The sequence below is a fragment of the Tamandua tetradactyla genome, chromosome 13, assembly GCF_023851605.1.
Source record: "Tamandua tetradactyla isolate mTamTet1 chromosome 13, mTamTet1.pri, whole genome shotgun sequence".
Taxonomy (NCBI): domain Eukaryota; kingdom Metazoa; phylum Chordata; class Mammalia; order Pilosa; family Myrmecophagidae; genus Tamandua; species Tamandua tetradactyla.
The window spans coordinates 78,445,760-78,473,625 of record NC_135339.1 but is presented as its reverse complement, the minus strand read 5'-3'; the positions used below and the strand labels follow the sequence as shown (position 1 = coordinate 78,473,625).

The window sequence follows — 27,866 nt, the reverse complement described above, 5'->3', positions numbered from 1 at the left end:
AATGTCATTGGCAATGTTCAAGGAGAGGCTGCATGACTACTTGGGGTGACGTAAGGGAGATTTATACATCTGGTAGGAAGCTCTCTTCCAACAAATGCTTTTTGGTTTTATGAAGAGTATTACTATAGTGAGGAATAGAAATAAAAGGAGAATTATATGATATTTCTGTTTCATTCACATCTGTTTGATGTTTTTTTTTACAGAAAAGTATCTGTATTTATATACTATCATTTTCCAACTTTAGTCCTTAGAACAAATATTCTTAGTCAATTTACTTAAAACGTGTCTGAGAACTCAATAAGTTAGAAAAAAACAATACATCATGTTTAGAACTACTAAAAAGTAAGTACAGTGCTCTCTTTGGCAGCACATACACTAAAATTGGAACAATACAGAGATGATTAGCATGGCCCTTGCACAAAGATGACACGTAAATACATAAATTGTTTCATATTTTTTTGTGAAACTAAAAAAAGTAAATACAAACATTTTCTTCAATAGAATGATGATGGATTTTTAAAGGAATAGAATTATTTTATATAATATAAACAAACAAAATAGGACTAACATAATAAACTTACATCTACAATTTTCATTCACTCTTCATACTATTTCAGCTTTAAGATTAATTGTTCAGAATCTTATTTCACAGTCACTCAACTTTTATTGACTCCAACATTGACAGACTTGGTACAAGTTGTAAAGCCTTATGTGGCATGATATATAATTAAAATACTTTGTTTCATAACTTATTTTAATGGGTGCATGTCAGAGAATTCCTGTTCATCTGAAATGGATGTAAACCCACATTAATTAATTTATTGCAGAAAAGCTTATTGAGGCCATTAACCACTTTGCCTTTGCATTACACAGTAAAATGCTAGCAGCCACTGGCTGTGCTGGAAAGCCCTGTAGGCTTGGCCCACTCTACCTTAAGGTGCTTCTATTAACAGTAAACTCTAGGGAAAATTTTCAAGATGTGTTACCACTGGATTAGACTAAAATAAAAATTCAAAACAAGATTAGTAGAAACATTCTTTCCTGGAACTATACACTAGCAACTTTGATTAGGACTTAGAATAGTCCCAAAATTTCTCTAATAGTCTGCACCAATGCCTGAGTGCCCCCATTTTATGTGGGCTCTCAAACACTAATTTTATTTCTATGTTTTTGTGGTAAGTAAGCCTTTTGCTCTTATTCCCAAATACTTATACATAAGTTCAGTTGAACAGAAATGGGTATGGGCCAACCATTCTTAAAACACTGAGTTATAAATACCTAAGTAAATATTTGCTAAATGGATGGGGAAAGTGTTTATAGGTCAGGAGATTTAGTATGACCAAGGGTGGTAAGGCTCAAGGAGTGCCATAGCCACCAAAACGGATGAGTGTTATGTAAACTGGAAAGCAAATTTATTAATGTATAGGGGAAATTTACACTTCTGAGTAGACAAGATGTTCTGGTTCTTGCTATTTCTGGTCTCTCCGCAGGTCAGATCAATAATAAACAGTCTTGTTGCTTGGTGAGTGTAACATTTGATCAAGGATTGCTAGTTGAATGATATTTATGGCCACTATTATCAATCTAAGAGAGCCTAAAGCATTTATTTCCACAGTTAGGATGTATCTGCCAAGGGGAACTGGTACTGGAGGCCACTGTTCTGGATACATTTTTCCCCTAGACAGTACTGGAGACACTGTGATAAATTTTCGCTGTTTGGAATCTCTGCTTATAGGCATCACACAGAATTTCTTTAATATAGTCTTTCAACAGAACAACAGAGCATCAAAAAGAGGATTAGGTCAGGGCAGAGGTCACTTGCTCAAATGCCTACAGGGGCCAATCGGTCATGAAAATAAGTAAGCTAACTAGATGCAAGGGAAATCAACTGGCAGAAAAACAGCCAAACTTACTTTGTTTACTGAACAATAAAATAATCATATTATGTAATACAAACATATGTGTATGATATTAAAATATTAAAGATTTTAATTTCAAAATGAAAAAAGAACAAATTTAAAAACAAAAAGTTCATTCTTGAATTTTCCTTTAATAATTTGTTATTCCTTGGCTTGCCATTGTAGCGTAACATGTCATTCAGGACATGTAAAATTAAACCACAAATCCTTCAACTTGGAGCAATAATTTGTTTTACTTGGTTTCATATCCAAAAATGGAGTTTACAAACATTGGTGCAGGGACAGACTCTCTTTAAGTATGGATATTTTGTAAAGACATGTGTTCAAATCTGGCATTCCTATATCATTGTATTTAGTTTTCAGTCATTTATTGTTTGGCAGTTTAAAAACTTCAATTTATAGCCCTTCATATTATCAATATCAAACTAGAAAGGTAAACTCAATTACTGTTCATCATTATTATAAAGTTTAAATAAGAGAACCTTTTTGAAATTCTGTTTTCAACAACCACAGTTTGGGGAGCATCTTCAGGCTATTACTTTCAATTCAGGAAAATGACTCCATGTAGGGAAATAAGCCTGATTATTCCTTTCCAAATTAGTATTTCAAAGACATAATCTCACTTGAAATGAACAAACCAAATCATACATGTGTAGTTGTTTGTGACTGCCCTTGCAGATAAATGTTCAAAGTTGACAGGTTCTGATATCAACTAAAATGGCCAAGACTTTGATCCACTTTTGATCTGTCTGACTCAAAAGTGTCCAAAAATAAATTTTAGCATGCAGTAAAATCCATCTACTACAACAGACTAACATATTATACACATAATTCATGGAGTAAAGCCTTGGATTATCTATTCATGGTATATTCAAGTTAAAATCTTTGGCACAAAGCAATTGCTGGTCAGTGATGTCAGCCTTAAACTCTAAATTCTGGGCCTCTTGAAAAATGTTGCCTCCATGAATCTAAATTTTTACATTAACACTGTCCATTGCAGGGTCAGAGTAGTACTTATTAATTTTGGCCAACTAAAAGACATTTTGCAAAACTTTTTTACTGAAAAAAAGTCATTTACTAAATTCCAATCAGTCTCTTATCTCCTGCCACATAAAAATTCTTGAAAATACCACAAATTAAATATAGCTAACTAGGTGATGATTAAAATGATTTAACTTTTTCATATAACTTTTCTGTAAGTGCTCAGACATATTTTCAACATTCTGGTCAACAGTATTTCCAGTAAGACTTAAATTTACCACTACTTGTGTCAGTGTAGAACACTTACTTTCTGCTGCATTCTATGAATGCGTTTTTCTAAACTTGTCTCTGTAAAATATTTTGATACCTGGCCAATTTTTTTTCAATTAAAATATAACTTCTTTTATAGTAACAACACATATTTTATTTATATTCAAAAGCAATTTCTCATTGAAATCTCAGTCCTTTTTCAGTTTAAGTTTTTAATCCCTCATTTTCATATACCAGCCATGACTCTTACCATGATTTATTTCATAATGGCCTCTTAAATTGTAGTTTTTACATAGCAGACATTTTTTATTGGTACATTACACATGGAAGAATATTTTTCACTTAAACCAAGAAAGATGGCCTCTTCCACTGCTCCTGAATCAAACTTCTTTTTCTCACATTCAGTGGAGCTATCAGAATTGAAAAACAATTTTTATTCTAGGAGAAACAAGTGCAAGTGGCAACTGAAATCAGCTTTAGTATTAGAGAAGTGGTGGTGACCATGGTTAAAGGGAGTGCAAGAGCGCCAAAGCTGCTCCATATAAAAGAGGTGGATGATTGTTTTTATGCAGGGATGCAGGTCCAGTATTCCCAGAACTGATTTTCTTTTTTTAATGAGAAGCTGAAAAATCAATTTAAAAAAAACCAAACATGCATAGATAGACCAGACAGAATCTAGATTAGTTCCACAGGCGATCGGTATTCAATCTCTGTATTAAAGTGTCGTGAATATTCAGAGAACTTTTCTTTTCTGAGACTACAACTTCAACCTCAGTTGGAATGCTATACCTGTTCTCTATTTACAAATCTGCCCTCAAATGTACATACACAAACTCAATAAAGATATTCAGTGGAACACTGGGGTCACTACACAAAGTGAAGTGATCAACCATTCTGGTTTGTCTAGGACTGAAGGGTTCCCTAGGACCTGTCACTTACAGTCTGAAACAGAGAAAGTTCCAGACAAACTAGAACAAGTTGGTCAGATCTACTTAATATAACATTTCAGCAAAGAAGGCTGTTATGATTAAAGATAAAATATATACATATTTATCTTTCTTTCTGTTACAGCTTCTTTAATAATAACAAAAAAGGATATTAGCTTAACGTTTTACTGAATTAATTTCATAATATACAAATATAGTAAAGTAGATCTCCAGATCTTTCCTTAACACTGAATTTCTCTCCAACCCACTGTCCTCCCAATAATTGAAGGTAATATTCTTTCACTTCATTTTTCAACTTAACGTCCTTCCACTTATTATTACTCTTTTTTCTCCTCAAATGTTGTTTCTTTCAACTCTATATCATTTTTTACGCTTCACTCTTCTTCATGAACTTTCTAGCACAGCTTGGTAACTATGTCTTTATTCACTTGCCTTTAATATGTCAGTCACTCTTTTTACTGATCACAGTCACTTCCAATAAGCTCATCAGAAAATTTTATTTTCTTTTTGACAGAATGATGATTTAACACAGTTCTGCACTCAAAGAGATTAGGCCAGAAATATACATATATAATTATAAATTTAGAGTAGCTTAGATCAACTACCATTATTGCTTTGAATTTTAAAATAATTATCTTCTTGTATATATACTATTTAAGATGTCAAGTTTTTATTTCCCAAATTAAAAATATTCTTACCTCATTTATATGTCTATAGTAGTTTCCTCTTAATAACATATTAGATATTATAAGACATTTATAGCTGCAATTTTTTTAACAGCTATTACCCTATTTGGAATTTTTTAAAATGTACAAAGGAAGGTGAATAAAATTACTTAGAACCATCTAGTAAATCACTTATGCATAAAAGTTGGAATATTTTAAACTTTTTAATTTCATTGATTCATTTATAATTGTGTTTCTACTATATGCCTCACATTGTGATAGTTTCCAAGAATCCAAAATCTTTCTTCTGAGAAAGAAAGAAAAATAAATGTTATACAGTGTTATATCTGCCGATTGAATAATACTATTCCTAGAATTTGACATTATAAATACTTTCTAGTGAACCAAAGTGGTTTATTTGAATTAAAAAATTACCATATCATTTATTAGAAATCCCCTCCTTTTTCTAATAATCATGTCAACAAAAATATGCTAAAATATTTATTCAAAATATGAAAGAAACTGACAATGCAAGATTGCCCTCACATTCATGCCTGGGATTCTCATTTCTTTCTATTCTGAAAAACCCAATAAATTAAAATAAATAAATAAATAAAACCCAATAAATTCAAGGTAGTAAGCATTTATAATTCATTTTACACAAAGACAATAAACTTAATAATATGTTACTATTATCTTATGGTCAAAAAATTTGGAACTCAAACCATAAGGCTGGGATTCTATTACTGACATTCTTCGTAGCTAACTGATTTCAGGCAACATACATAAACACTCTCTTTTTTCAGACATAAAATGTAGAAAATACCACCTATTGAACCAGTTTAACATGTTTTATTTTAAAGAATTACATGCAATAATGAATATGTAGATACACAAGGGTTTTAAATTCCTAAAAAAACACAATAATTAATGAAAGTTTTAGTAATTTTCACTATTATCAATGTGCATGAGGAATGTCACCCAGCCTGCTTAACAAAATAGACCAAAATTGTTTTAAAAGAGTAATTATTGTGTTGCAATGTCTCATTTACAAAATAAACTAGTTCAAAGGATTTCTAGGAAAAAAAATCAACCACCACCTAGATAATTTTCATATGTTTTTCTTAATGGATAATCTCATATTCCACAAACATCAAAGTAATAATGCATGAAAATGAAAAATTACATCTAATTTTTAATTGAGTATTGATGAAACAACTCATTCAGTCTAAGCTCTAAATATGTGAAAGTTTGCACTTTTACAATGTTTTGCCTCAGAGTAATATGGATATTTCTGAACATCTTTTAAAATGTATTTTATTCTAATGACATCTTTTTCTCTTTCACTAACCTGGGGGATAAATTTATACTTTTAGTTAAAGTAAGTAACAAATGAATAAAACAGCAATGTGCCATTAATACATAACACACTGATCTTAAGTATACTAAAATTTAAATCTTTCATATGACAATGAACAGATCTCTTTCCTCAAAATCAATATGTTCTTTAATGCTTCACTTAGCTACTGTTGCTGAACATTTTTCTACTGTATTTTTCTTGAAAAGGATATTATATCATATAATCTTTTAGCTTCTCTTTTCTCACCTTCACTATTGTTATAATATCTACATAAATTAAAAATCAACACACATATTTTTGTTAGATAAAAAAGATGCATCTGGCCACCATTATACAAATAGGAAACTATAAGTAATGGAGAGGATGTGAAGAAATAGGGAAATTCATTCATTGCTTGTGGTAATGTAAAATGTTATAGTCACTGAGGAGGACAGTTTGGTGGTTCCTCATGAAGCTAAGTATACAATTGCCCTAGCACCCTGTAATCCCACTACTCGGAATATACCCAGAAGATCTGAAAGAAGGGATGCAAAAAGATATCTGCACACCAATGTTCATAACAGCATTTTCACAATTGCCAAAAAAAGGAAAAAACTTATCAACAGACGAATGGATAAACAAAATGTGGTGTATATATATATGATGGAATATTATTCAGTAGTAAGGAATGATGTCCTGAAGTATGTGACAACATGGATAAACCAATCTTGAGGACACTATGTAAAGTGAAATAAAGTCAGACACAAAAGGGCAAATATCGTATGATCTCACTGATATGAATTAATTATAATATATAAATTCACAGGCATAAAATATAGAATATAGGTTACCAAGATACAGAATGAGGCTAAAGAATGGGGAATGGTTGCTTAATATGTATAGAATGTTTAACTAGGGTGAGCTTAAAAGCTTGGAAATGGAAAGAAAATGATGCACAGAAGTAATTAGAGTTAAAGTGTTTTAAATGTTTGCATTATGTTTCAAACTGTAGGCTCTCATAAATTAGATGTTTCTGTGTGTAGTCCACACCATATAGGTATACAGTCCAGTGTTGCATTTATGTACACTTATGAAAAACATGGGAAGGTAAAAAATGAAATGCCTAAGACTAAGCAAAGGTGATACCATCATTTAAGAAACACAGGTTGAGACATCAGGTTGCTTTTATGCTGAATAAAACTATAATAGCTGTCACCAGTGACCTACCTCTGGCTCTTCAAAATCAAGTGTGGATCTAATATGGAACATTCTTTGCCTACTAAACTCCAGACAGTAATATCATTTTCCACAGCTATGAGGAACTTTTTCAAAAAGGATTCAACTCTCATTTTTGCTACTAAGACAGTGGGAGTACAGAAAAGAAATGCAGAGAATTAAGCCAATTTTCAAAAAAAAATGTGTTCTTACCACCTTTCAGTTGTAACCTCCTAATGGGTAGGAACCAAGGTTGTGCACAAGACTATCTTCCCCACTAGACTGTGAGCTCTTCAAGGTCAGGGTCCTTGTTTTGTTTCTTTTGACCCCCAGCAAAGGAATTAGGAGGAGAAGTTCAGTAGGAGTGTTGAAGAAATCAATGGATGGATAAAAGGTCAGCAATCAAAATTCTAATTATAAAGAAAGGAAGACCACATCTCATCAACAAGGACTGTATAGTAAAAAAAAGAGAAATTATTGTTACTATTTTAAATATAGAAAATAATTAGTGAAAGCCACCCTAAAATTGGTATTCACCTATTGAGATCTGAAATGTTGTGACGACTGAAGAAATACCATGGAACTAGGAACTAAACCAAAATTTTGCGTATCAAAAACTATTTTGATCAACTATTGGAACTGTTGTTCCTTTTGGATTCTTGTACTATGACAATAATTTAGCACAATAATTTAGAATTGTTTTTGCCCATTAAAGGGCTACAACGAAGAATAGGCCTATCTTCTATCTGTTTACTGGAGACAAAAGTGGAATTGCATTGAAAAGAAAACTGTACAATAAGGAAAAATTAACCCACTGACCCTGAGAAATAATTCTGACCCCCATCCTGGTATTTAAACAGATCCTTTATTTTAAAATGAGCACTCATTTTTTAAAATGAGTATGGTGTTCATCTATTTACTTCTTAGTATTTCCTTGATGGCTTTTCTTTATGCGGAAGAAATAGAGGTCCCTGAACAGTTTGTGGAACTCATGCATGTATTTTAATAAGCTACTTGGGCTAGCTCAATTGAAAATGAATGCCATAAAATCAGATATTGCTCAGAGAGTGTCCCTTCAAAAATGGAACCAAGAACTGTGTTGGTTCTATTAAAGGCCTGTATATCTGTATATTTAACATTCCACTTTTTTATATTTCTTAGGTGACATAGTACAAAATACAATGTGGAGTTACCAGTGAAGTCCTCCCAAGATAATTCCTGACTGAACTCAGCCCAAGTAAAAATCCTAGTCAGTAAAACACACAACCAAGCATCACATTAAGTAAAGAAACACATCCTAATAATAATGTTGTCTAGATTCCATGAACCGAGTGCTGTTGTCCACAGAGTCAGCAGAACACAGGAAAGGCATGCATTCAAATACAAGTAGACAAGACCAATCTGGCTTTGGCTGTGTAGTACCTAAAGCTTTACTATAAATTTAAGGATAGAGTTGTATACATTTTTTCAGGAAGGGCCACTTTGTATGAAGCTGCCATTAGGGTAAAGACAACATATCTTAATAAAGTTTGAGTATTGTAACTGTTCAATACAAGATATGAATATTTATGTGATTTTAATTTTAAAAGTGTCTTGTTCAAAGGGTCTAGACTAATTCAAAGGCCTCAGGGCAGGGAAACTGTATTAGTTAGGGTTCTCTAGAGAAACAGAATCAACAGGGAACACTTGCAAACATAAAATTTATAAAAGTGTCTCATGTGACTGCGGGAACACAGAGTCCAAAATTTGCAGGGCAGGGATGATTCCGATGGAGGGTCTGGACGAACTCCACAGGAGAGGCTCGCCAGCCAATGCAAGAAGAGAGCTTGTCTCTTCTGAATCCTCCTTAAAAAGCTTCCAGTGATTAGATTGAGCATCACTCATTGCAGAAGACACTGCCCACCCCCCCAGGCTGATTACAAATGGAATCAGCCGTGGATGCAGCTGATATGATCATGATATAATTCTATGAAATGTCCTCATTGCAACAGACAGGCCAGCACTTGCCCAACCAGACAGACAGGTACCACCACTTGGCCAAGTTGACACATGAACCTGACACAGAAACATTAGCAGTAGCCCTTAGAAATGGTCATGACTGAGTGATGTCAACTGCAGATCATGCAAATCAATCGACAGTGAATACTTTTTCACATCATCTGTTACATGATCAGCACCAAAGCTGATACAGATAGAAAAGGTGCGAAGAAGGACACAGCATTCTTCACATAGGACAGCAGCCTTCCAGGCAGAGAAAAGCTTAGAGAAATGTCTTAGGAGAGAAGTTACCCAATACCATTAAGATTTCCAGTCCAATAGATAGATTTAAAGTTAGATGACCTCAGCAAGTTGTTGATGGACTTCCCAAGATATAATATGAGGAACTGGGAGTTAAAAAATAGGAGCCAGTGTAATTCCATCTGGATTCAGACATTACATTAATTGACTTGAAAGTTCAAAGTGTAGCTTTTGTTGCAAGGAGGAAAAACTGAAAACCTAGCTGAATTAATGAAAACAAGTTTCAGACTAGTTGACAATTCCAATGGGCTACACCAACCACCTTCAAATGATCCTACACCTAAAGCTGCAGGACCATTTGAGGAGGCTACCAGTGACCCATCAGAAAACCTTAAATGCTCACATTCAGTGTTTATAAGCTAGCTGGTTTCCATCTTATTTGTGTTCATTAAATGCACACTATTGCTTAATTATTTTATAGCTCACTAGCTTCTTTATATTAAATGATATAGCTTCTTTATATTAAATTCACCAGCATAAAGATGTTCTCTGGAATATCAAGCAGGTACTTAATTCTGAATTTGTGCTGGAACATTACAAACACAGACCACAATTTCTTCTGCTTCATATTAAGAAATCAAATGGTGCTGAGGAACCAAAAGCTCATACTTAAAGGTCTATGTCATTTACAAACTGGAACCATATAAAGGAAGCCCTTGATTCTATCTCAGGGAAGAAATTCTAGAATTATGTCCACAATTATACCTATATAATTTATATCGATTACAAGCTGCTTTCTGCTCTACAAGGAAGATATGTATGTTTTGGATTTTAGGACAGAGAGAAGCCATAGAGAGAGAGAGGCTTACTGAGAACAGTTAAGCCTACTGGAAGAAGGAAAAAGATGATTGGATAAATAGGACTTGAACTTTCTGGCAAAACTGGCAAGGAGAACCCCAGCCTCATTCACATGATGTCGTCAGATGTCAGTGTCTTTAGTGGAGAACAGATATCTAGAAGAAAATGGTCAGGCTCAGGGCTATTTCCCTTAGTGACTAGGAAGCCAGGGTAAGGTCTAGTGATTTTTTTTTCCCAAGAAAAAAAAAGGGGGGGGGGGGGTTGGGAAACAAGAGAATTTGCATCACACTAGAGACTTACAGAAAAAAGAGAAAACAGCTGGCAGAGATAACATCAGTATAATCCATTCCTCCATAATTTCTACAACACCCTACAGGAGTACAATCTAAAGATGTGGGAAATAAAAGAATTATCTTTGGCTCTGAGCCACCATACACAAAAAAATAGATCTCTATGGCACAATCGTAGTTCTTTTGCAATCATTTGTGAGTGACAAATCACTAGCTAGGATAGTTTCTCACACTGAGTCTGAATAAATGATTCATTTTGTCTCAGCTAATTTTACACTGTGAACTAACAGATCGTTTGAACTGCCCTCATGGTTGCCTCCAGCAAATGGTCAGGTTGACAGGTTGATGCAGATGACAATGTTTATCTCCAAACAGACAGCGTGTAGATGATTTTCATCAAAACTCACTGGGCTTTGCATCACTCTTCATATTCCACATGAAAAACCAGAGTCAATCCAGTGAATGCAAGAGAGGTGGTATCTCGTCCATGCTTCAGCTGGCTCCTTACAAACTTACAGAGAAGTCACAAGATGACCACCCACTCTGAAGCTTGCTTTGCTCTGTAGTACTCTTCACTAATCTTAAACAAGTAGGTCTTTGCAAAGAATTGAGAGTTGGGTCAAGGTTGATTTCTGCCACTGGCACTGAGAAATTCAGCTTTGAAATATGCATTACAGTGTGTGGATGGACCAGCAGCTCCAGACTGGGAACTGAAAAATGTTTTCCCCAAGGAACTAAATAATAGAAACATTAATAGAGTACCCCATAGCTTTGGAATACCCCATAGTATTTGGCTGCATGCTGGGAATACTTGGTTAGCTTTAAAAGCTTTGGCATCAGTATTTTGTCTTTTAGTGCAGAATTATTTCTCTCTTAAAAAAATATTTTACATTAAGGTATATTTAACATCCAATAAAATCTATAGCTCTCAGGTGTTCAGTTCAAAGAGTTCTGATAGTTATATATATATCCAAGTTACCACCATCTAAATCAAGAAACGGAACATTTCTATAACCCCAGAAAAATTTCCTCATGTACTTTTCCAATCAATTTTCTATACATTTAACCATGTTGGGCAACTACTTTCTGATTTCTATCACTAAATATTAGTTTTTCCTGTTCTTGTACTTCATATAAATGAAACCATACAAATGCATAATCTTTGTCTGATTTCTTTCATTTAGCATGTTTCTGAAATTCATCCATGCTGGGTTTTTTTTTTGATTACTGAATAATATTCCATTATATTAATATATCATGATTTATTTATTCATTCTCCCAAGTATAGATATTTGGGTTATTTCAAGTATTATACTGCATTAATTAGGCTGTTGTGAACATTCTTATACAAGTCTGTTTGTGACCATGCTTTCATTTCTCTTGAGTAACTATCTAGGATTAGAATTGCTGAGGCATTGCTAAGGATAGATAGATAGATAGGTAGATAGATAGATAGATACATACATACATACAAACATATTTACATACATACACTTGATAAATAGTGGCATATATATGTTTATTTTTTATAAGAAATGGCCAAATAATTCTTCAAAGTAATTGTACCATTTTATTCTCTTATCAACAATGTATGAAAGTTCTAGTTGCTCTACACTCCTACCAACACTTGGTATTATCAGTCTTTTTTTAAATTTTAACTATTCTAATAGGTATGGAATAGTATCTTATTGTGTTTTTTATTTTGTTGAATAAAATAATTTGGCCACTTGCACTGGGAAATTGCCCTTCCAAAGAAATGGCAGAGATTTTTCAGAAGATAAAAGCTGAGCAAGGATGGGATGTTTCAAGAAAATAGAGCACTCTTGATAAAGCTGAAATTTTTAGTAATAAGATGGTCTTGGTCCAGTAAAGATAGCTTATTAAAAATGGATAATAATACTCTAATAAGCATTGTATATTTAGTTTGCCTTTTCATGACTATGATGTTACAGATTTTGTCATGTACTTATTGGTCAATGTTATATTTTCTTTTCTTTTTAAGCTTTTTTATTGTATAGTATAATATATATACAAACCAAAGAAATAAAAAAAAACAATAGTTTTCAAAGCACTCTTCAACAAATAGTTATAGGACAGATCACAGAGTTTGTCATGGGCTGCCATATGATCCTCTCAGATTTTTCCTTCTAGCTGCTCCAGAATATAGTAGGCTAGGAGGCTTAAATATTTTTTATCACCACAACTGACTTTTTTCTTTCTTTTTTTTTTTTTTGGCGGGGGCGGGGTGGAGGTTGCATGGTCCAGGAACCGAACCCTCTTTCCTTTTTTGTGAAAAATAACATATATACAAAAAAGCAATAAATTTCAAAGCACCACAATTAGTTGAACATATTTCAGAGTTTGACATGGGTTACAATTTCACAATTTTAGGTTTTTACTTCTAGCTGCTCTAAGATACTTGCAACTAAAATAGATATCAATTTAATGATTTAGCAACCATATTTATTTGTTAGTTTCGATCTTCTCTGTATAACTCCATCATCAACTTTGATCTTTCTATCCCTCTCTTTAGGGGTGTTTGGGTTATGGCCATTCTAACTTTTTCATGTTGGAACGGTGTGTCACTAATATGGTATAGAGAGATGAAAATATCTAATGTTCCAGAGAGACTGGGCCCTTTAGGTTTCAGGACTTATCTCGTCTAGGAACACATCTGGAGGTTGTAGGTTTCTGGAAAGTTGCTCTAGTACATGTAACCCTTGTGGAATCTTATATATTGTCCTAGGTGTTATTTAGAATTGGCTGGAATGGTCCTGGTTGGGGTTTGGCAGGTTATGATAGGTAGCAATGTCTAACTGAAGCTTGCATAAGTACAACCTCTAGAGTAGCAGCTCAACTCTATTTGAACTTTCTCTGCCACTGATACTTTAATAGTTACACTTCTTTTCCCCCTTTTTGGTCAGGATGGAATTGTTGATCCCATGGTGCCAGGGCCAGATTCATCCCTGGGAGTCATCACCCACCTCGCCAGGGAGACTTTCACCCCTGGATATCATGTTCCATGTAAGGGTAGGGCAGTGATTTCACTTGCAGAGCTGGGCTTAGAGAGAGTGAGTCCACATCTGTGCAACCAAAGAGGTCCTCCACAAGTAACTCTTAGGCATACCTATAGGTAGTCTAAGCTTCTCCACTACATAAGTTTCACAAGAGTAAGCCTCAAGATCAAGGGTATGGTCTATTGATTTGGGTATCCCTAAAGCTTGACACAGTATCAGGGGATTTCCTGATGGTAAAGTTTAACAGTTTCATATTTTTTCTCCCATCTCTCAAAGGACTTTGCCAATACTTTTTGATTATCTGCTTAATATACCCTAGGATGTATCCAGGCCTTCCATTAAACTATACAGAATTAAAGGACCTCTTTCTTATTCTGGGCTCCCTGTGTTTCACCTGTTCAAATGAGCTCTACAGATAGGTTGAGTTAGATTACGTGCTACAGAAAATTTCGGTTCCAGACCAAATAAACCTTTTTCCCTTTGGTCTTAAAGATTATATGTAGTTCTAAAATATGAACATTGTCTTCTTACCTGTGTGTTCTGAATTACTTTAACCCAATACTGATCATCTTTGTTCTTATCTCTAAATATTATATATTTTATATATATACATAAAACAGCCTCTTGAAATCCAGAAATAATTACCACTCCAGACTAAATGTGACTGCTATAAAAGCTTACAATTTAGGTCCCTGTTGTCTACTAAGCATTTCCTAAGGAGACCATACTATTGTGTTCTTTTGTTTCTGGCTTATTTTACCTCACCAAATGATCCACATGTTCATGCACATCGTTGCTTGCCTCATACTTTATTCCTTTTTTCTAGCAGCACAACATTCATTTATAAGTATACATCATCTTTCGCCAATCTACTTCTCAATGCATCCTTCAGCCACCTGCATTCATCAGGGATCATGTATAGTGCCCAAAGTCCACAGTTCATCAACACTCTCAATTTTAGATAATTTCATTGTTCCTAAGAGAAAGAAAACCAATAAACTCACCCTGGCTAAATAGAAAATCTAAACCTCCTCTTAACTCTTGCCCCTCCCCCCATTATTTACCTCTGCTGTTGCTGTGGTAGTGCTGATGTTTTCCTGTTAAACTATGCACATCACATGGAATAGAAGTTTTCCCCCTGTACCCTGGACTTAAACATTCTTTGTACATGAATCATACCTTTGAAATAGTTCTTGCAAGAACCAATTTATATTTCTAGCATTAAACAGTGGGACATGTAGGTCTAAACAACCCCTTTCAATCTCGTTCATCTTCAATATGGTAATATTACTTATAGACCCACTAGAGAGCAGCCTTCACTTCTATCTATTCCCTTACATTGGAGTTCAATGTCATTAGCTAACCATTCACCCATCTCTAGCTTCTATGTATCTCTAAGTCCCCTGTATTCTGTATTAGAAACTTCTGATTATAACTTTATGCTGGTCATAAAAGTGGGATCATACAGTATCTATCCTTTCGTGCCTGGCTTATTTCACCTAGCATTATGTCCTCAAGGTTCACCCATCTTGTCATGGGCTTCAGTACATCATTTCATCTTATTGCTGCATAATATTCCATTGTATGTATATACCACATTTTGTTAATTCACTCCTCTGCTGATGGGCATTTGGTTTGTTTCCACCTTCTGGCGATTGTGAATAATGCTATTATGAACATCGGTGTGCAAATGTCTATTTGTGTTAATGCTTCCAGCTCTTCTGGGTATATACCAAGTACTGCTATTGCTGGGTCATAGGGCAACTCGATATTTAGTATCCTAAAGAACCACCAAACTGTCTTCTACAGTGGCTGCACCATTATACATTCCCACCAGCAGTGCCTCAGTATCCCAATTTCTCCACATCCTCTCCAACATTTGTAGTTTCCTGTTTGTTTAATAGCAGCCATTCTTATAGGTGAGAGGTGATATCTCATGGTAGTCTTGATCTGCATTTCCCTTATAGCCAATGAAAATGAACATCTCTTCATGTGCTTTCGAGCCATCTGTGTTTGCACTTCAGAAAAATGCCTATTCATACCTTCAGTCATTTTATAATTGGGTTGTCTGTTCTTTTGCTACTGAGTTGTATGATTTCTTTGTGTATACAGGATATAAAACCTTTATCTGGTATGTGATTTCCAAGTATTTTCTCCTATTGAGTTGGCTGCCTCTTCATCTTTGTGATAAAGCCTTTTGAGGTGCAGAAGCATTTGAGTTTGAGGAGTTTCCATTTATCTATTTTTCTTTTTTTGCTTGTGCTTTGGGTGTAAAGTTTAGGAAGCTACCTCCTATTACTAGGTCTTGAAGATGTTTCTCTACATTTTCTTCTAGAATCTTTATGGTGCTAGTTCTTATATTTAGGTGTTTGATCCACTTTGAATCAATTTTTGTATGGGGTGTAAGATAGGGGTCCTCTTTCATTCTTTTGGCTATTGATATCCAGTTCTTCCACGCCCATTTATTGAAAAGACTCTTTTGTCCCAGTTTAGAGGATTTGGGGGTCTTGTCAATTATCAGTTGACCACAGATTGGGTGGTATATTTCTGCACTCTCGATTTGAATCCATTGGTCCATGCTTTTATCTTTGTGCCAGTACCTGCTGTTTTGACCACTGTGGCTTTATAGTAGGTTTTAAAGTCTAGGGAGTGTTAATCCTCTCACTTCGTTCTTCTTTTTTAGGATGCTTTTAGCTGTTCGGGTCTCTTTTCCTTCCAGATGAATTCGGTAACTAGCTTTTCCAAGTCTTCAAAGTAGGTTGTTGGAATCTTGATTGGTACTGTGATCAATTTGGGTAGAACTGACATCTTAACTATATTCAGCCTTCCTATCCATGAGCAGGGAATCTCTTTCCACCTATTTAGATCTTCTTTGATTTCTTTCAGCAATGTTATGTGTTTTTCTGTGTACAAGTTCTTCATGTCCCTAGTTAAATTCATTCCCAAATATTTGATTTTTTTAGTCACTATTTTGAATGGAATTTTTTCCCTAAGTGACTCCTCAGGTCATTGCTTTGTGCAAGGATATGTTACTGATTTTTGCACATTAATTTTATATCCTGCCACCTTGCTGAATTTGTTTATTAGCTCAAGTAATTTTGCTGTAGATTTCTCATGATCTTCCAAGTATAGTATCATGCTGTCTGCAAATGATGAAAGTTTTATTTATTTCTTTCCAATTTGGATGCCTTTTATTTCTTTTTCCTGCCTGACTGCTCTCGTTAGAACTCCCTAGCACAATGTTGAATAATAGTGGTGACAGTGAGTATCCTTGTCTCACTCCTGATCTTAGAGGGAAAACTTTTTTTGTCTCTCTCCATTGAGTATGATGCTGGCTATCAGTTTTTCATACATTCCCTTTATCATATTGAGGAAGTTACTTTTGATTCCTATCTTTTGGAGTGTTTTCATCAGAAAGGGATGTTGGATTTTGTCAAATGTTTTTTCAGCATTAATCTAGATGATCATGTCAATTTTCCCTTTCAATTTGTTAATGTGCTGTATTACATTAATTGATTTTCTCGTTTTGAACCATCCTTGCATTCCTAGTACAAACCCCACTTGGTAGTCGATAATTCCTTTAGTGTGTTGTTGGATTCGATTTGCTAATATTTTGTTGAGAATTTCTGCATATGCTCATTAAGAAGATTGGCCTGTAGCTTTCATTTCTTATAGTATCTTTACCCAGTTTTGGTATTAAAATGATATTAGCATCATAAAATGCATTAGGTAGAGTTCCTTTTTCCTCAATTTTTTTGAAAAGTTTGATCAGGATTGGTGTTAGTTCTTTTTGGAATGTTTGATAAAATTCCCTCTGTGAAGCCATCTGGCCCTGGGCTTTTCTTTGTAGGAAGCTTTTTTTTTTTTTTTTTTTTGACTGATTGAATCTCTTTACTTGGTGATTGGTTTGTTGAGATCTTCTATTCTTCCTGAGTCAGTGTAGCTTATTTGTATATTTCCAGGAATTTGTCCATTTCATCTAAGTTGTCTAGTTTTTTAGCACATAGTTGTTCATAGTATCCTCTTATGCTTTCTTTTATTTCTTCAGGGTCTGTGTTAATGCACCCCTTCTCATTTCTGATTTTGTTTATTTGCATCCCTCTCCTTTTTTGTCAGACTTGCTAATGGCCCATCAATTTTTTTGATTTTCTCAAAGAACCAACTTTTGGTTTTATTGATTCTTTCTTTCTCCCATTCATTTAACTCTGCTTTAATCTTTGTATTTCTTTATTTGCTTTGGGGTTAGTTTGCTGTTCTTTCTCAAGTTCCTCAGGGTCAGCAATTAAGTCCTTGATTTTTCCTCCTTCTTGATTTTAATATAAGCATTTGGGGTTATATTAAATTTGCCTCTCAGCACAGTCTTTGCTGCATCCCATAAATTCTGATAAGTTTATTCTCATTTCCATTATCTCCAAAGAGATACTGATTTCTCTAGCAATTTCTTCTTTAACCCATTGGTTGTTTAAGGTTGTGTTATTTAATCTCCATATATTTGTAAACGTTCTCATTCTTTGGTGGTTATTGATATCCATCCTCATTCCACTGTGATCAGAGAAAGTGCTTTGAGTAATTTAAACGTTTTTAAATTTATGAAAACCTGTTTTGTGTCCCAACATATGATCTACTCTGGAGAATGTTCCATGAACACTACATAGGAATGTATATCCTTGTGTTTTGGGATGCAATGATCTATATATGTCTGTTAGGTCTAATTCATTTATCAAGCTGTTTAACTTCTCTGTTTCCTTACTGATCTTCTGTCTGGTTGTTCTATCTATAAAGGAGGGTGGTGTATTAAAGTCTCCTATTATTGTTGAAACATCTATCACTCACTTCAGTTTTAACAATGTCTTTCTCATGTCTTCGGAGCTCCTTGATAGGGCGCATATACATTTATGATTGTTTTATCTTCTTGGTGAATTGTCCTCTTTATTAATACATGGTGTCCTTCTTTGCCTCTTATGATGTCTTTACATTTTGCCGAACATTAGTATAGGTACTCCTGCTTTCTTTTGGTTACAACTTGCAAGGAATATCTTTTTCCACCCTTTCACTTTCAATCTATTTGTATCCTTGTGTCTAAGATGAGTCTCTTGTAAGCAGCATATAGCTGGATTATATTTCTTAAATCATTCTGCCAATCTGTATCTGATATATTTTCTTTAGTGGAGGGCATGTTCAACTCTTTTGCCCACTTAAATTGGGTTTTTCATCTTTTCAGTGTTAATTTAGAGAAGTTTTATAAAAAGCAATTAAAAACCCTTTGTCAGATGTATGAGCTATGAATACTTTTCCAGTACGCAGCGTGACTTTTCATTTTTAAATAGCATTTTCTGATGAGCAGACATTTTTAATATTGATGAAAACCAATTTTATATATATATATATATATATATATATATATATATATATATATATATTAAAGTTAGTACTTTTTGTGTCCTGTCCAAAAACCTCTGCCTACTTCAAAGTTGGTAAAATATTTTCTAGAAACTTTAGGGTTCTGGGTTTTACACTGAGGTCCATAATCTTTCTCAAATCAATTTTTGTTTATGTAATGAGAGACGGTTTGAAGTTTATTCTTTTCAATATGGATATCCAATTTCCCCATCAATATTTGTTAAAAACACTGTCCCTGCCCCTACTGTATTGTTTTGGTGCCTTGGCCAAAATTAACTGACCATCTATATGTGGTTCTATATCTGGCCTCTCTGTTTTGTTTCACTAATCTGTATGTCTATCTTAATGCCAATACCACAGTGTCTTGATTACTGTAGGTTAAGCAGTAAGATTTATAATTAAGCAACACAAATCTACCAATTTTCCAAAATTTCATTGGCTATTATGTATCCTTTGCACTTCCATATAAATTTCAGATTCAGCTTGTGTAATTCTTCTCAAAAACATGCTGATATCATAATGGAGATTTCATTGAACTGATCATTGAATATATAGACCAAGTTGAAGAGAACTGACATCCAAACAATACTGAGCTTTCCAAACCATGAATATAATAATAGCTCATTGGGTAACATTTCATATTTTTCAGCGTAAAAGGCTTAAACAACTTTTGTTAGAGTTTTTCCCCCTAGATACTTCATTTTTTAATGCTTTCGTACTGATATAATTTTAAATTTAATTTTGTGATTGTTCATTGCTAATATATAGAAATACAATTATTTTTTTTGCATATTTTCTGTGTCTTGTGGCATTGCTAAATTCAATTGGTAGTTCTACTAGATTTTTGGAATATTCCATAGCATTTTCTACATATGCAATGGTGTCTCAGTAAATAGAGACAGTTTTATATAATTTCCAATTTATATGCCATTTTTTCTTGGCTTAATGTACTTAGCAAGGACCCTGTACACTGCTGAATACAAATGTTATTGCCAAGTTTTTGATCTTAGAGTAAAAGCAACAATGTTTCACCATTAAGTATAATGCACCATAGGTAGTCTCTAGTACCCTTTATGAAACTGAGAAAATTCTCTTCTATTACAAGTTTGCCTACAGGTTCTATCATGATGGGGTACTGGACTTGGTCAAATGCTTTTTCTGCATCTATTATGGGTTTTCTCTTTAAGTGATTGTCCTAGTTTGCTAGCTGCCTGAATGCAACATACCAGAAACAGAATGGCTTTTAACAGGGGGAATTTAATAAGTTGCTAGTTTACAGTTCTAAGGCTGAGAAAATGTCCCAATTAGAACAAATCTATAGAAATGTCCAATTTAAGGCATCCAGGGTAAGATACCTTGGTTCAAGAAGGCCGATGACGTTCAACTTTTCTCTCTCAGCTGGAAGGGCACATGGTGAACATGGCGGCATCTGCTGGCTTTCTCGTGGCTCTACAAAAGGGACTCTCTCCAAAATGTTTCCTCTTTTAAAGGATTCCAGTAAGCAACTCCACCTCCAATGGGTAGAGACACACCTCCACGGAAATCATCTAATCAAAACTTACCACCCACAATTGGGTGGGTCAGATCTTCACGGGAACAATCAAAATGCTCCCACCCAGCAATATTGATGAGGATTAAAGGACATGGCTTTTCTGGGGTTCACCGCAGCTTCAAACCAGCAGAGTGATATATTACATTTATTTGATTTTCAAATATTAAATCAAACTTGCATTCATGGAATAAACTCAAATTCATGACACTATATTATCCTTTGTATGTATTGCTGGGTTTAGTATGCTAATATTTTGTAACAATTTTTGTGTTTCTGTTCATGAGTGATAGTGATATAATAGTTACTTTTCTTATAACGTCTTTGTTAAGAATCTAGGTTATTCTAGCCTCATAAAACAAATTGGAAAGTTTTCTTTCCTTCTTTATTTTCTGAAAGTGCTGTGTAGGATTGGTTTTATTTCTTTATTCAAAGTTTTGTAGAATTCATCAGTGAAGCTATCTGGAACTGTAGTTTTCTTTGTGGAAGGCTTCTGAATTTTCTGAAAGTGCTGTGTAGGATTGGTTTTATTTCTTTATTCAAAGTTTTGTAGAATTCATCAGTGAAGCTATCTGGAACTGTAGTTTTCTTTGTGGAAGGCTTCTGAATTTAAATTCAATTTCTTTAATAGACATAGGGTGTTTAGATTTTGTATTACTTATATCAGTTTTGGTAGTTTATATTTTTCAAAGAATTTGTCCATTTCATTTATGTTGCCAAATTTATTGGCATAAAGATGTTTATAGTATCCACATTACTTCAGAATGTCCATAGAATTTCTAATATTGCCCTCTTTCATTCCAAATATTGGTAATTTGTGTTTTCTCTTTTTCAAAAAAAATCTCAGAAAATTTTAATAACATTAAGTATTAAGAGCTTTACACCTGTGATATGCTAAGACATTAGGAGTGATGCTTCCTAAAGAAGTTATCCTTTAGGGGTTTTTTTAGGTTATTGGTTTAGAAACAGTGATGGTTTGGTTTAGGCCTTTTTTGTTACAAGCTTGAAGAGATCAGGCTCTTGGTCCAGGTCAGGGAGGATGATGCCCTCTTCTTTTTCAGAAAAGTGGTTCTCAATAAATGATCAGAGTCTGGACAATCTGATGGGTCTCATGAAGTTGTAGAGCCTCAATTATATCCACCTGAGTTCTTCTATCAGAAGACATAGGTTCTCCTTCTTGGAAAGTTAATCTGCAGCCTGGCGGATATAAGAGATGATATTGAAGATGATGAGAACAATTTTGGCATCTTGGATAGTGAGCAGATTCACCAGCGGCTCCAAGATCCAGAGTGGACAAGTTGGATCAACTGGTCTATGATTCCACCAGTTGTGAAGTTAGCCACTACCTAGTCAGCCTGTTTCCGGACTTTAAATTCTCCATTTTTTTAGCAGAGCCACTAGGGATGGCAGCATGCCATAAGCAGTCAGCTACTGGATGTGCTGGGATGCTCTGTGGCCACGGTGCTCAGGTCCCAGGCTGCCTCATTTGGGATGGAAGACGGGGGGTGCGCTAGGAGCTGAGGTAGCATGCTCAGCAAGCCCATGTCAATGGCTACCTAGATTTGGTAATCCAATCCCATGTCAATGTTCCCCACGGTACAGAGAGGAGTCAAGACACTGAGTTCTGAGCTTCTCATAAGCTGGACCAGCCTGGGTAGGACGTCTGTGTCAACCACTTGGCCAATGTGCTTGTTGCAGCCATCGGTGAGGTAGGGCAGGGTCCAGCAGGTGTCTGAGAGATCCTCACTGTCATGGTGCTGCAAGAAGTACAAGAAGATGGGCAGCATTTGCTTCATGGCTTTGGGGCAAGTGTACATGCTCTTGTTTCAGCACAGGTTGAACAAGGTCCATTGATGTTTTGCAGAAACATTATAGATATGATGAAACCAGGGACAGCAGTTATGGGATGGCATTGCTCAAGATAACGATGTCTCTGAATTCTGGGCCATCACCTGCTATATTACCCAGAGCCCACACTGCCTGTTCACACACAGTCATGTAGGGGGAAGACAGGAACTCCACCATGGACTGGATGGCTCCTCCTTGCTCTACAGCTTGGGTCTGCTCCAGTGTCCCTGAAGCAATGTTGGTCAGAGCCCAGGCTGCTTCAAACTGCAAGCAGGAATGAAGTGATGACTTTAGGAACTCTACCAGCCCAGGGATCATTCCCACTTCAATGATCAGTTTTAGAGGAGGGGTTCCCTTCCTGGGAACCTGCCTGGGTAGCCTGGAAACATAGTTGTAGATCTGGGTTGTTTACTCCATTGATTAGTTTATCCAAGGTGAGGCCGACCCCTTTGGTGGATTTCTCAGAAGGTAGGTCAGGGCAAAGTTCAGCAATATTCCTTCTCTTTAAGGCCTGTTCATCCTTCTTGGCCTCCCAGAGCTCCAGACTTACTGCCATCCACTGCTGCCACCTCACAGAAGCATCTTTGCTTCGGTACTTAAATTTCTTTAGCTTTTCTTCTGGAGCTTCCATAGTAGACATATTGACTGAAAGAAGTAAGTCACTTCTCAGGGAGCCACCTTTCTCTCCTTTTTGCTTGATCAAACTTTCTGGGGATATATCAAGTTTATTAACCTTTTCAAAGGAAAAAAAAGAAAATTTTCATTCTATTTGTTTTCTATTTCATTGATTTCCATTACTTTTTCTTTCTCATTTTGAGCTTTATTTTTTAGTCTTCCTTTTTGGAGTTTGTTAAGATGGGAACTTAGATAATAATGTTTATACCTTTCTTCTTTTCTAACACAAGCATTTAAAGCTATATATTTTCCTCCATGTACCACCTTTTCTGCATTCCACAAATTTTGATATGCTTTCCTTTCAGTATTATTCTATTCAAATTACTTTCTAATCTTCATTGCAACTTTAACAATGACCCATGGACTATTTAGAAGTTCATTGCTTAATTTCTAAATATTTGGGAATTCCCTAGATATTTTTTTGCTGTTGATTTCTAATTTAATACCATTACGGTGAGAGAATACACTATATATGATTTCAACTCTGATATTTATTGAAACTTGCTTTAGGTAGCATAATACGCTCTCTCTTGGTAAATATTCTATGTGCACTTGAAAAGAATGTGTATTCTTCTGTGGTTGTGTGGAATGTTCTATACATTTTAATTAGGTCAAATAGTTTAAAAGTATTGTTCAAATCATCAATATCCTTATTGATTTTCCCCACCTCTTCTATCAGTTACTGAGAGAAGATGTTAAAATCTTCAGCTATGATTGTAGATTTGTTTATTTCATTTTTTAGTGTCATGGATAAAAACAGGGACATATATTTGTTTTTGCTTCTTTTGATATTATGCTTTAGTGGACATACTGCCACCAAGTGACAACTTTTATTAATTACAATATTACATTCCATTTTGGTTAATAATTACTACTTAACATACATCTATGTTTTTCAAACTATATTCAAGTACAATCTATACATTAAACAGTATATCCCTCTGGACATTTTTTGTACTTACGCAAATACAGATATGTGCATAGATATCTATATTATGATATAGATATGTCATAGGCAGAATAGCAGCTCTTCAAACATGTCCACGTTCTAATCTCCAGAACCTGTGAATATGTTATGTTACACAGGAATAGGAATTAAGTTCGAAAATGGAATTAAGGTTGCTAATCAGCTGATCTTATCCAGGTTTGCAGATATTAACCTGAATTTTCCAAGTGAGCCTAATGTTAATCACCAGGGTCCCCATAAGTGGAAGAGGGAGGTTGAAGAGGGAAAACCAGGGAGAAGCAGCCTAAGAAAGACTCAGCCAGATACTGCTAGCTTTGAAGATGGAGGAAGGGGCCAAAAGCCAAGGAATGCAGTAAGCTTCTAGAAGCTGGAAAAGGCAAACAAACATATGCTTCCCTAGAGTCTCTGGACAAAATGTATCCCTGCCAACAACCTGGCTTCAGCTCAGTGAAGCCCACTTCACTCTTTTGACCTCCAGCACTGGAAGATAATCAATTTTAGACCATTAAATTTGTGGTAACTTGTCACAGTAAAATAGGAAAGCAATATAATGTGTCAACTACTAGCTATCTATATATAATTTCTATACACACATGCAGATTCACATATTACGGACTTTTTAACTTTTATCATACTATATATTGTTTTGTAAATTGCTTTTTTCACTTAACAATGTATCATGGACATTTTCCAAAATTGATACATATAGAGATTCCTCAATTTTTTCTTATTTATTGTGAGGCTAAAATGTATCCATGTTTATGAGAGGTCTTAGAAATGTCCTGGACTCAGTAGAACATCAAGTAGTTCACACAGACCTGAATTTCAGACATCAGGGAGGACCCTTGAGGTTATCTGGGGGAAATCTTGGAGAACTAAACGAATTAGCCATTATTTCAGGCAGTGGAGATATGTCAATGAACAAATGGTTAAACCTCCCTGACCTCCAGAAGTTTGCCTTCTGATTATGTGAGAAAAAGGAAAGCAATGATGATAAACACAGCAAATAAGTCCAGTTATGTAATATGTTAGCAGATGGTAAGTGCTATAGAAAACAAAGCAAAACAAATAACAAAGCAGGTACAGGAATTATTGGGGAGACTGATGCAGGTTGAATTACGCAACAGGTTGGTCAGGGTTCACTGAGAAAATAATATTTGAGCAAGTACTGTACAGAGATGAAGAAGTTGGCTAAGTGGATAGCTAAGAGAAGACCTTCCAGACAAAGAGATGAAATTGAGGAATTGAACTGAGCTCATGCCTGGTTTATTTGAGGAATAGTACAGAGGCCACGTGGCTGTGGCTCTTTGAGCAAAAGAACAAAGAATGGAAGATGAGGTCAGAGGAGTAATGTAATGTAGGCCGTGGGATCATGGACATTTTCCAAAATTGAGACACACAAATTCCTCAATTTCTTATGGTTTTATAGTATTACCTTAATTGGAAATTCCATGTTTAGGCCATTTCCAATTTATTTTACAACTACAAATGCTATCGTATGAATATTCTTGTTCACAAACCTTCACATAAACCCCACTGATACCTAGCAGTGAGTCTCCTAGGTTATAAATTATGAACTTAAAATGTTGTTAGAGGAGGGTAGGCCAAGGTGACTCAGCAGGCAGAATTCTCGCCTGCCATGCCGGAGATACCAGGTTCAATTTTTGATGCCTGCCCATGCAAAAAAAAATGTTGGAGTGTACAAATATATTGTAATTTAAAAGAATGCCCTTTTCCCCCAATTTTACCATTACTAGTGAAATCCTCCCATTTATAGGAAAAAAGCATATCTTATTTTTATTGGCATTTCTTTAATTATATGTGAATTTGCACATCTTTTCATATGATTATTAGCCTTTTGTATCTTTGCCTATTAATTATTGATATCCCTTGCCCATTTATTTATTTGACTTTTTTGCTAATTTTTGAACTTCTCTCTATATCATTAATGTTAACTCTTTACGTATCACTTGTAAATCTTTTTTTTCCAGTTTTTCTTCTGTATGTGTGTGTGCGCGCGTGTGTGTGTGTCAGATGTCTTGCTATAAGTGTTAGAATTAGATAAATGTTCATAAAATGCCTGGCACAGTGTCTACCCCATGAGACATTTAATACATTTAACTATTTTTATTAATCCTGGACTGTGAGTGGAGGAGATAGTTGATATTATGAGCATTTTGCCACAATATGTACCCCTGAAGTCCTTTAGGAAGTTAAATGCTTCATTTTCTCTAAACTTCTAACTTAGGTGTAACTTCCTCTCCCCCATTCTCAGAAAGCTACTTCGTGCTTCATCCCACATTCTGCTAATAAACTTGTACAGGAAGCTGTGTTTATATGTAATCTAATTGATGTACAAAAATTACTGATAAAAAATATTAGTACTTCCTTCCTTGCTCTCCCTTTCTTTTCATTACCCCAACTCCCAAGGAATAATTTCAACTCATTTGGCTGTTTATTTTTAAATTTACCTCCAGGTCACTAAATAACATGTAAATGCTGCTTCTTTTTCATTTTTTAAATCTTCATTTTATCTACTGATTTCCTACTATGGAAGATAAGAATTTAGTTTCCTGCCACCATCACAAACACACCTCTCACTCACACCCATCCTTCTAGCATAGCACTATTATATTTTCAGTTAAATCAATATTCCATGTGCACACTATTATGATTATAAAAATATTCACAGCTGAGCTACCTAGCATTATGACTACTTTTACTTCCTTGTACAACTTTTTGTTTTCCCTGAGGTTAGTGATTGTTTTTATTTGATTAGTTTTTTGTGCATAATTCTATCAAATATTGTCTAGATTTCCTCCATTAATTCAACCAGACATTCCAGCAATTTCATCTTCTTGGAAACATCTCTCTTGAGGATTCTCTAATTTGAACTGGTTGCTCTGTAGGCCTGATGCATAGCTACGATCCACGGATTTATCTTCTCCATATCTAGGAAATTCTCATCATTTCTCATTTGAATTGGTAAACCAATTGTTAGATTGATCCAAGTGTTGCTGGTGAGAAGTCCAAAGCTGTTCTGATTCCTGATCCTTCATAGATCACCTATTTTTCACATCAGAAGTTTTTAGGATACAATCTTTGTCCTTGGTAGTCTGAAATTTTGTGATTATATGACTTGGAAGTAGGTTTAATTGCATCCATTCCACTGGGCCCTTAATGGGTTCTCTCAACCTGAATATTCAAGTCCTGCAATTCTTGAAAATTTTCTTTTCTCTGTTTACTCTGCTCTCTTTTTCTGAACTCCTATTATTCATAAGTGAAATAAATGAATTGAATCTCAAAATGAGCTTCTCTCCTTTTTTTACAGTTTTTTTTTTTTGCCCTACATTTTGGGAGATTTATTCAACTGTATCTTTGAACTCTCATTGATTTTTTAAACTTCTTCTAACATACTTTAATTTCCTTTATTTGTAGCATTCTATACTGCAAACACCCCTTTTGCGTCTTAGAGGATATCAACGTTTTTTTAAAAGCTTTCATCTCCCTGCCTAGACTGTTTCCTCCAAGTACCCCTCCCCAACCCCCATTTCTTTATTAGGTCCTCTTTCATGCTAAAGGTATCTCTTGTGAATCTTGACTACTTTTATTTTAGAATAAGTCCAGGAGAAATTAATTGGAAATTCTGGGCACATAGATCATGCTTATCTACCATGGGCTTCACTCT

At 34.9% G+C, this 27,866-nt stretch overlaps 1 non-coding gene and 1 pseudogene across 1 annotated transcript; one reads left to right on the top strand and one right to left on the bottom strand.

Moving 5' to 3' along the window:
- Window positions 1–351: 351 nt before the first annotated feature.
- Window positions 352–458, top strand: LOC143654736 (U6 spliceosomal RNA). The gene has a single exon (XR_013161927.1). It is a non-coding gene; the product is annotated as a U6 spliceosomal RNA (small nuclear RNA).
- Window positions 459–21,565: 21,107 nt separating this feature from the next.
- On the bottom strand, window positions 21,566–23,225 carry LOC143653244 (importin subunit alpha-8 pseudogene; annotated as a pseudogene).
- Window positions 23,226–27,866: the final 4,641 nt, after the last annotated feature.